This window comes from Pteropus alecto, unplaced genomic scaffold (genome assembly GCF_000325575.1).
Source record: "Pteropus alecto unplaced genomic scaffold, ASM32557v1 scaffold164, whole genome shotgun sequence".
In the NCBI taxonomy this organism is placed as follows: domain Eukaryota; kingdom Metazoa; phylum Chordata; class Mammalia; order Chiroptera; family Pteropodidae; genus Pteropus; species Pteropus alecto.
In genome coordinates, this window is record NW_006439568.1 from 21,333,502 (window position 1) to 21,343,742 (window position 10,241).

The following is a 10,241-nucleotide window of genomic DNA, read 5'->3' on the forward strand; positions in this document are numbered from 1 at the left end:
ATAGAATCCATGACAAGTATATGAAATAGGTAACAATTTTAGGACTATTTTTGCTACTGTTGGTCAGGTTAGGTTAGCATGCAAATGACAGAAACACCAAATTAACAGGGGCTGAATTATATAAAGTTCTACTCATTAACCACAACAAGGCAGTTGAAAGCCAGCACAGCAATTCCCAGAAGTCGTGAGAGCCCCAGGCTTCTTCTGCTTTGCTGCTCCATTTTCCTTGGTATTCCACTTCATTCTAGGTTGGCTTTCCAAGCCCTCACTATGTCCACACTCTGGCCAGCAGGAAAGGGAAGGGAGAAAGCAGTGGTCATCCTTTCCCTTTATGGACACTTCCTAGAAGTCTCACATGAAACATCTTACATCTCTTGGCCATCACTTATTTACAAGGCCCACTGAAAGCTGGGTGGGCAGTGAGAAATGTGGTCTTTATTCCAGGTACCATTGTGCCCAGCTGAATATCAGAAATTCTATTAATATTACTAAGAAGAAAGAAAGAAGTTTGATTGGAGAAAATTTGCAGATTCTTCCACAGGCCGCATTTACATTTTCTTCTTCAAAGTTTCTCAAGCCTCTACCTTCTTGAAAAGTCTAAAGAAAACAGAAAACACCCAGCACTCATTCGATCATTTATCATTAGTCAAATGCTTTCTTTTTTGAAGAAACTGTGCTAGATGATACATTATTAGGATAAAGACACACCGTTAAGGGGAAAAAAACCCCTCATTATTAGTGGCAATTATAAAATCTTTATTATTGATCTGTAGTTTTTTAAGTATACCTATTCTTTTAAAAAAAATAGTTCTATAAAAATGATCTAAGTAAGAAGAGATTAAATTTTGGCTTTTAAAAAAATATTAGGTTTTGTTGTTATATACAGTATAATCTTTTATTCGGTTATTTTTCAGAAATAGACTTGAAGGTGATATTTGAATTTTGATAGTTCTTTCGAAGTTTGTCTTGAGTCTGTTCCTTGAATAAATCTTCAAAAATGACAATGTCTCATTTATTTTCAGTATTTGTACAAAATTGGATTATCTAGGTCTTGTTTCTCTTCTCCGTTTACTCCCTATCTCATTTCATCACTCACCGAATCTATATTAGGGTCCTTTGCAGAGATTAAACCTAAAGAAAATATACTCAGTTTTTCTTAACAAAGAAATACTTGCTAGTATTTCTGGGTTTAAATAAATGCCGAGAATGTGTTTATCAATGAATTTCACTTATTCATGTTATTATTTATATGTAGCAATATTAGTAATTTCCAAAATGCTATTCTCTTCTTTTTAAAAATCCATGTGTTTATTTATTGTTCTTCCATCAACCATCTTTACCAATTACCTACAAAGAAGTGGATAATATATTTGTGTTTTCCACCAAAATGTGATTCTATTGTGGTCCAGAAATGTCTTTTTTGCTTCTATCTTTTCACTCTCAGCGCCTATCACATCTGGTATATAAATAGCTATTCAATAGACATCTGTTCAAGAATGAATGAAAAAATAAATGTGGTTTTTCCAGAACTCAGATCCAGTGATGATGTCTTGTTTTCCTAAAGACAATAAAAATAATACATGGTGATGATGAATGTTGCGCTGACATTCCTGAATCTTGGTCTTTTTATCATTTATTTGCCCTTCTAGAAAGGTCTTGAGATGTTTCAGCAAAGGAGAACAGTAGGATATAACAACCAAGCCTTGTCATAGAACACACTCTCCATTCTGTGTCTCTGCAGCAGACGTTAGGTGCTTTCCCTGCACTTAGTATTCCTTTCATTCCTGGTCAAGTACCACACCTACTTCTCTCAGACCTCTGACTCTCACATACTCTCATAAAACAATCAAGCCTTCTTTGTCAACAGCTCAGGGGGAACTGTTCTTTCTGAAGCTTGACCTTTGTATTGTTTCTAATCCTTACACTAGTATCTACAGATGCTGCCTAGCTGATGTATTCTAACTTATTTATACTGTTCACATGCAGAAGCTATTGCTAGCTGAACTGGTGTGATAGGAAAGTCACAAAAAGAAGGTGACCTCATCTTATGAATTGCTTAGAAAGATCTTTTGACAAATGGTAGTTCAGAGAAACAGTTCAACGCCTGTGTCCTTTCCTTCTATTGGTCACTTACCAATTGAAAATGTGCCTACAGTTGTTATTTATTCATTTTTTAATTGTCCAAGCTTGAAGTTTGACTATACTAGCCTGACTGAAAAATCAATGTTTAACAAAGAAGTGAGGCATTAACTGTATGAAAGTTAATCATGTCAAAACCCGTATCTGACTTACCCAGAATAACCATCTTGTGTCCTACAAAGTGGGTTTGGTTTAAATTTCCTATCGAGTTACTGAAATATTGAAATGTATCAGGGACTCCTGAGGATTTTTTGGCTAAGGAAATGTGAACACCTCCTAAAAATAATTTCAAGTGCAGGGCAATCGCCCCTGAGGAAGAACCAGGGAAACCAAAATACAGAAATCCTGCTCGTAGACTTAGGAAAAATTTCATATCAAATCCCAGGAAAACCGTCAGAGATTCACATTACCCTTGATTCCTTTTCCAGATGCCTGTTTTGCTAGAGGGGAGAGTATATTTTTTAAATGTCTTCTGATAGAATATGTATTCTTATTATATTTAAAACCATTAATGAATTCTAAATGTTCCTTCTGCTTATTCTTGGGTACTCAGAACTGAACACAGGCCAGAAAGGGACAAATTCTTCTTCTGACCTTTCCACTGCATGACTGCCATTGATCACTTTTGAATTATAAATGATGTACTTTTGAAACTGCGAGCACGCAGCTGCCTTTACCTGCCTCAAGCCATTGTCACCGGTGGACAAACTCCACTGGATGAGCAAACATGGTAGTACCTGCACTTGACTCATTCTTTGTATATGAATACCTCTCATATAAAATGATTCCCGAATTCAGACAAAATTTCTGGTATTATAAACCAGCACCTTCATTTCTGTGCCACTAATCTCAATGGTAACTTCTGGTGACCGTCAACAAATAGATAGCCAGTTATTTCTCCAGAAAAATAGGTTTATTTGGAAACAACAAAGAATTGCAATTTGGAACATATGGTCTAATGGTGAACCTTGAGCAAGTCTGAGAAACAAAGGTGAGGAACAACTTCATTATGGAGACTTAGAAGGGGCTATTGTAAACAAAGGGTCCATAGGAAGAAACTAAAAGTGTGAAGTAAAGTAAGTGACTTTTCACTGCCTCTGTTATGGCTGTCTCCCATTGGCTGAACTGGCACTGGGCAAGAAGCAATTTTTTCTTCCTCTTACTGAGGTAAAGTAGTATTACTTCCTGTGGAAGATGCAAGGTACATCTCTTCCTGTTGGGGTCAGTACTGTGCATTGAGTGATAGGAGTGGGATAGTTCTCTCTTCTAGCCTTCCCACACCATTTTTAATGAGGTTTCTCTTTGTTATTTTTCCATACTTTCAGAAGCTATTCTAATGCTTAATACCAAATTAAAGATTTTACCTTTGCTTACAAAATGTAAAAATATAATACATTAAAAAGTATGATTGATCAAGAAAATGAAAAGACAAGCCACAGACTGGGAGACAATATTTGCAAAAGACATATCTTACAAAAGACTGTTATTCAAAAATATACAAATAACTCTTAAAACTCAACAATGAGAAAACAAACAACCAGATGAAAGAGTGGGCCAAAGACTTTCACAGACACCAAAGAAGATATGGCAAACAAGCATATGAAAAGATGCTCCACATCATATGTCATCAGGGAAATATAAATTCAAATAACAATGAGACACCACTACCCATCTATTAGAATGGCCAAAATCCAGAACACTGACATCACCAAACACTGGTGAGAATGTGGAGCAACAGGAACTCTCATCCATTGCTGGTTGGAATACCAAATGGAAGACAGTTTGGTGGTTTCTTACAAAACTAAACGTACCCTTACCATACTATACAGCAATGCTCTCCTTAGTACTAACCTAAAAAAAGTTGAAAACTTATATCCACACAAAAACTTGCACATGGATGTTTATAGCAGCATTCATAATTGCCAAAACCCGAAGCAACCAAGAAGGATATCTATTTATCCTTCAGTAGATAAATAGATAAACTGTGATACAACCAGACTATGAAATATTATTCAGTGCTAAAAAGAAATGAAAAGCCATGGAGGAAAAACATAAAAATAAATGGAGGAAACTTAAATGTATGTTACTTAGTGAAAGAAACCAATATGAAAATGCTACATACTGAAAGATTTCAACTATACGACTTTCAGGAAAAGGTAAAATTATGGAGACAATAAAAAGGTCAGTAGTTGCTATGGGTAAAGCGGGAAGAGATGAATAGTGGAGCAAAAGATTTTTAAGGCAATGAAACTATTTTGTATGATGCTATAATGGTAGATACATGTTATTATACATTTGTCCCAATCCACAGAATGTACAACGCCAAGAGTGAAGCCTAATGTACTTTGAGCTTTGGGTGATAATAATTCGTGAATGTATTTTTAACAAAATATACCACTCAATTTTAACAAATCAATTTTATCAGTTTTAACATATATACCACTCTGGTGGTAGATGTTGAAAGTAGGGGGGCTATGCCTGAGTGGGAGCAGGGGGAGATATGGGAATCTCTGTATCTTCCTCTCACCTTTGCTGTGAACCTAAAACTACTCTAAAAATAAATTCTACTAAAATATATATTATATTTATAACTTACATTTATAATTTTAAAAATATTATATAAATTATATTTATAGTTTTAATATATTATTAAAGATATAATATATAATTGATTGGAGACTTAAAGGTTAAGATGTTAACATTCTTGCTATAACCTCTCCCAACTTCCCTTAAAATTTCATGGAAAAATTTTTGAAAAATAAGAGTCGAGTCAACCACTCACAAGAGGAATTTCCACGGACTACAGTGCAGAGGATGCTAAACTAAGAAGTTTTATTATGAATATTTAATCCTCTGAAAAAGAAGAGCAGAGTTGGTAGGAAGAAGTCAAGCCTTCAAACTATTATTTAATGAAAATCTACAAATTCCGAAAAGTACAACAGGAGTACGGAGAGCCAGGAGGCGGGGGTAGGGGGGCGCTGGTTATAAAATGTTATGGATAGACCCTTGTGATAAGGAGCTGCAGATAAAGCTGCAGATGGAAGCATGCTGACAGTCAACTGTATTCAAGTTTCTAGTTTTTCCATTTATCACAGTTGATTAAATAACTACAGATAGCCTCTGATCTTGTCATGGTGGCTGCTCAACAGGCGATAAATGTAAATGTCTGCTGGATTCCAGAATTTGGGCAAGGGAGCGTGTACTTGCATGCTCCTACAACTTTGCCCTCTCAGTTTTCAAGAGGATGGTAGAGAAGGAGAGGAAATGTCATCTGTTGGTTGGCCAACTCTAAGATTAGAAGGAACTTTCTTCATTGATGTGTAATAGGAAAATAATTACCACTATAATGTAAGACTATCGAAAATTCTATAGTACAAGGAAACAACACTAACTGAAGACTCCAAGGAAGAACATATAACTGAAGACAATTTACTATAGGAAAAGAAAACTTTAGAAAGTGTGTTTGCGGGACTGCAAAATGGTACAGCCACAATGGAAAGCAGTATGGAGGTTCCTCAAAAAACTAAGAATTGGCCTACCATATGATCCAGCAATTCCTCTATTAGATATTTACCGCAAAGACTTGAAAACCCATATCCAAAAAGATATTTGCACACCGATGTTCATAGCAGCATTATTCATGGTGGCCAGGACATGGAAGCAACCGAAATATCCTATGATAGATGATTGTCTAAAGAAGCTGTGGTACACATATACAATGGAATATTACTCAGCCATACAAAGAGATGAAATACTGCCATTTGCAACAACATGGATGGACCTTGAAATAATCATACTAAGCAAAATAAGCCAGACAGAGAAGGTTGAAAATCACATGATATCACTTATATGCGGAATATAAACCTAAAAACAACAAATGAACAGGACAAACAAACAGAGACTCACGGACATGGACAATGGACTAGTGGTTACCATAGGGGAGGCGGGAGAGGGGTGAAGGACAAATAAACAAATAAAATATTAAAAAATAAATAAATAAAAATATAAGCTTGGGGGAAAAAAAAAAGTGTGTTTGCGTCCTTAGTAGGATTTTAGGAGGTATGGTGTCTATTAGTGGCTTGTAAGTTAAGAATGTAAAGAAACTAAAAATTTCACTGTGGAATTAAAAATGCCGTTAAAGTCAAGAAAGCAAAATTGACTCGTTGATAATCAAATAGGTAATTTATCGAATGAATATGACTTTTTTCAGGGAACCTCTCCATGGACAGTTAGTGCTCATAGCTCAGATTTCCCAAAACACAATTTGCTTACCTGTATTAGCTCTTACTTCACTGTGCTGCACTGTAATTGTATTTGGTGTCTGTCTCTGTTCCTAGACTGTGGGCTCCTCCAGGGAAGGACTATGATCTATGAATTTTTATTCCAACAAGCAGCATAAGTTTACCAGTGGTCCCTCATTAAGTGCTTGATAAATGTATGAAATGAGAGTTAACATTTGTTTTGGTTTTCCTGTTGGTTTACATTTTTGTTTTTTTAATCAGCATGCAAAACACCTAGTCTGTGACCAAAGTATCATAGAACATAGGCAAAAGTCTGGGATGTGGGGACAGAGGTAAAAGGTATGGACCAAAAAATACATATTTTTTTTGAAAAACAGGCTAAAGTAGTAGACAAAGGAATAAAAATGACATCAAATAAATAGTAAAATTTAAAAGTAACTTTAAATTTTAAATGAGGAAACAATTAATTTCCTGAGGTCATTTTAGAAGTCAAAAGATTAGCTGAGAATACTTAAATTGCCTTTTAGCATAAGATCAGGTTCCTGTTTCTTACTCTCTCACTTCATTTCTTTTTCCTCCTCCATCTTTTTTCTTTCCCATTTTTATCTTTAGAAAACAAAACAAAGAAACTTTTTCCATGTGTTAGATTTGCCAATGACATCTATGGACATTACGGTGCTAGGTGTCATAACAGATAAACCCTAAATCTCGTGGCATAAAAATGGAAGTTATACCTCAATAAAGTCTAATATAATAGGGGTAGGCTTTTATAGGCTTTGGGGGGCGCATGCTCCTTTCATTTTATGGTCTCATTCTCCTCTCAAGCATTGGAATGCTCTCCATTCAGTTGGCAGATAGAGGTCCATTCAGGGACCACATAGAGGTTCAAACAGGGAGATTTTTACGGGCCAGGGCCACAAGTGGAGCACATTACTCTGTTCTTATCTGAGTAGTTAGCACTCAGTTGTATGACCACACCTAATTGCAAGAGACCTGACAATGGAGTCCAGCTGTGGCTCTGATAGAGAAAAATGGGTTTGATGAATAACTAGCTTGCCTCTGCCACAAACTCCATGTTATACCAACAATAGATTATTCTTTAGAGCGCTATGTCTAGCCCTCTCCTTACTTTCTCACTTAATCCTTGCAATGATCTGATGGAGTTGGGTTTTAGTACAGTATGTCCAATTTAGTAACCTAAGGGCACGTACCTCTGAATGACAAACCAAGATTTGTACCGCATTCTGACTTCAAAAGCCCACTGCACTGTGCTGCATTTCTTTAATTAAATCATAATGCTGAAGTGAGACTATAACCTGAATTGTGATTAAACGTAAAAGATTGTATAACTGCCACATCATCAGTAGAGTCCATCCTTTGAGATGTTTTTCCAATTGGAATGCTGGACTTATGCCAATTCACCTGATCTCTTTCCCATTTTAATGTATAGCATAGATCTAAAGTCATCTTTGTAGTCTTTGGTACAGGAAATAGAGCAATATGAACTGTCTCATCACTTGCGTCTCTCACTAGTGCTAACAGACTAAGACAAATTTGTATTTCCAGAATGAACATCTTCATACCTCATACTTTTAAAGGACATTTTAAAGTTTCATTTTACCTTCACAACCCTTTGAAACATAGAGACCTCAACATATCCATTTATAAGTGAATAATAGCTGTTACTTTTGTGCAAAGAATGATGCTAAGCATTATATATATTAATATATAGATACGACTATATATTATATATTACTTCATTTAATAGTTAATACCACAAAATGAGTTGTGTTTTTACTATCAGTATTTTATTGATGTGAAAATCAAGGCACAGAAGGTTAAGCAAATTGACTGAGGTACCAGAAATGTGTAGTGAAAAAAATAAAACAGGTCAGGCTACTAGTGAAAGTATCCTGTAATCTTCCTAGAGTTCAAGTTCGTAGGTTCTATTTATTCTTTTTTTTTTTTGCCATTATTCTTATATATTATTCCTATTCCTCAAAATAATTATCACTTGGGGATCTCATAACAGTTTCTATTTTTGTTTCCTGGCAACCTCATTCACTACACCTTTATTCCATGAACATGTTGATTTGAGTATATAAAACCCAACAGCTCCTATAATTTCATTAAAAAATGCCTTGCTATTTAAGCGTGAAAGAAAAACCTAATTTAGCTGTTTCTTAAAGTAATTCCACTGCCTATGGAGAGAAATTCCCTCTTCTAAACAAAAGGCATATTATTCTATCTACATATTTGAGATGTTAAAGAAACATCAATTTTTATTTTAAGCAAGATTTAATATCTTCTGTCAAATTTCTGATGCCTAGCACAATACTGGAGACAACTTTTTAAAGAAAGCTTTTAAAATATTAGTCACTTTAAGTGAGTCACTCCCTAAAAGAAATTACTTGGGAGTCAAGGAAAGGTGACTTTACTATCTCAGAAATTAAACCCTGAGCAATTTGTTCATCCGTTCAGCCTAATAGGAATCTGTGCTGATGTGGAAACTTGCAGGAAAATAAAATACACTGAAATTGAACTGGTCACTGGGAATGTCCTTCCTGGTTTATGCTTTACTGTCTAAATGCCAGCTGGAACTTCAGGCAAAATGTAATTTGTAGAACAGTCCTGTGGCCCAGACATTGTATCCATCAAACAACACAGACAAGGAGCTGGAAAATTCGGGAATCGTTGTTTGCTGACAAATTCAATCCTCTGCAGAACTTGAGGCTGAACTCTTGTGGGGCTCCTTTGTTAGCTATGCCTAAAGCAGGTTTCTAGTAGGTGTTTAATAAAGATATGTTGGAAAAATCAATGAAGCCAAGGGTAGTAGTTGAGTTCTGAGTTCTCTCGATGACTTTTTCAACTGGTTTTGCAGGTCATCCAAACACTAATCTTTTCTTAGCTCTATTACAGTTACAGGGAGAAGGGGCAGAGACATTTTACACTGTGAATGCATCTCACTTAACTTCCTTAAGTTGACTGGGTGGAGGCCCTACCATTTTAGGCTGGCAGGTTGGTGCGGCCCCTGCAATTTCCGCCCTTCTCTTTCCTCTCTTCCTGCCTCCAGGGATGTGCCCTGCCAGAGACCTTCCCACCGACGGCTGGGTCAGCTGGGGCCCTGGGAACTACCACGTACCTTAAACCTTGCTTCAAGAGAAAAAAACTAATGATTTTTATGTTTTAAATTACTGCAACAAGATATCTTCAAGTGAAAGTTTTATTTGGGCATTAAACTCTAACCTATGAGAAACGAGTCAGTACGTAAGGCCTCCCTGATCACCCCAAACCCTACATCTAAGGCGGCAGTCTTTTCCTCAATGGAGTTGCAGGCTTTCTGCAAACGGCCGCACCTCCTTCCAGGCCTCACTTCTCTCCAGTTCCGCCCGCCCGACCCACCTCACCCCCACTTCGCGCCCACCCATTGTCCTCTCGCAGCTGTCTCTGTGCGCAGATCCTGAGCTCCCGATTGGAAAACCTTCCCGTCACTCAGCCCACACTCTGGGGCCGGATGCCGCACTCCCTATTCCGAGCCTTAAAAGGTCTAAGGCCGGACCCAGCAGGTAAAGCCGCGGCGGCGGAAGGGGGAGGCCGCTCGCCTAGGTTGGGCCCGCCAAGCTGTGTGGGGAAGTGGGGGGAGCGACGGGCTGCGCGAAGCACGGCACACTGCCCTGCTCTGACCGCGCCCTGCCGCGCCCCCAACCCCAACCCCTGATCATAATGCCCCAACCGTAGAGCCACTCGAGTAATCCGGCCCTGGGACCGCCTTGGGGGCAGTTACCACCGCGAAGGACGGAAGGCGGGGCGGGCCAGGCTGCGGGGAACTGAGGGGGGAGGGAAGGGGAAATGTGAAAGGTC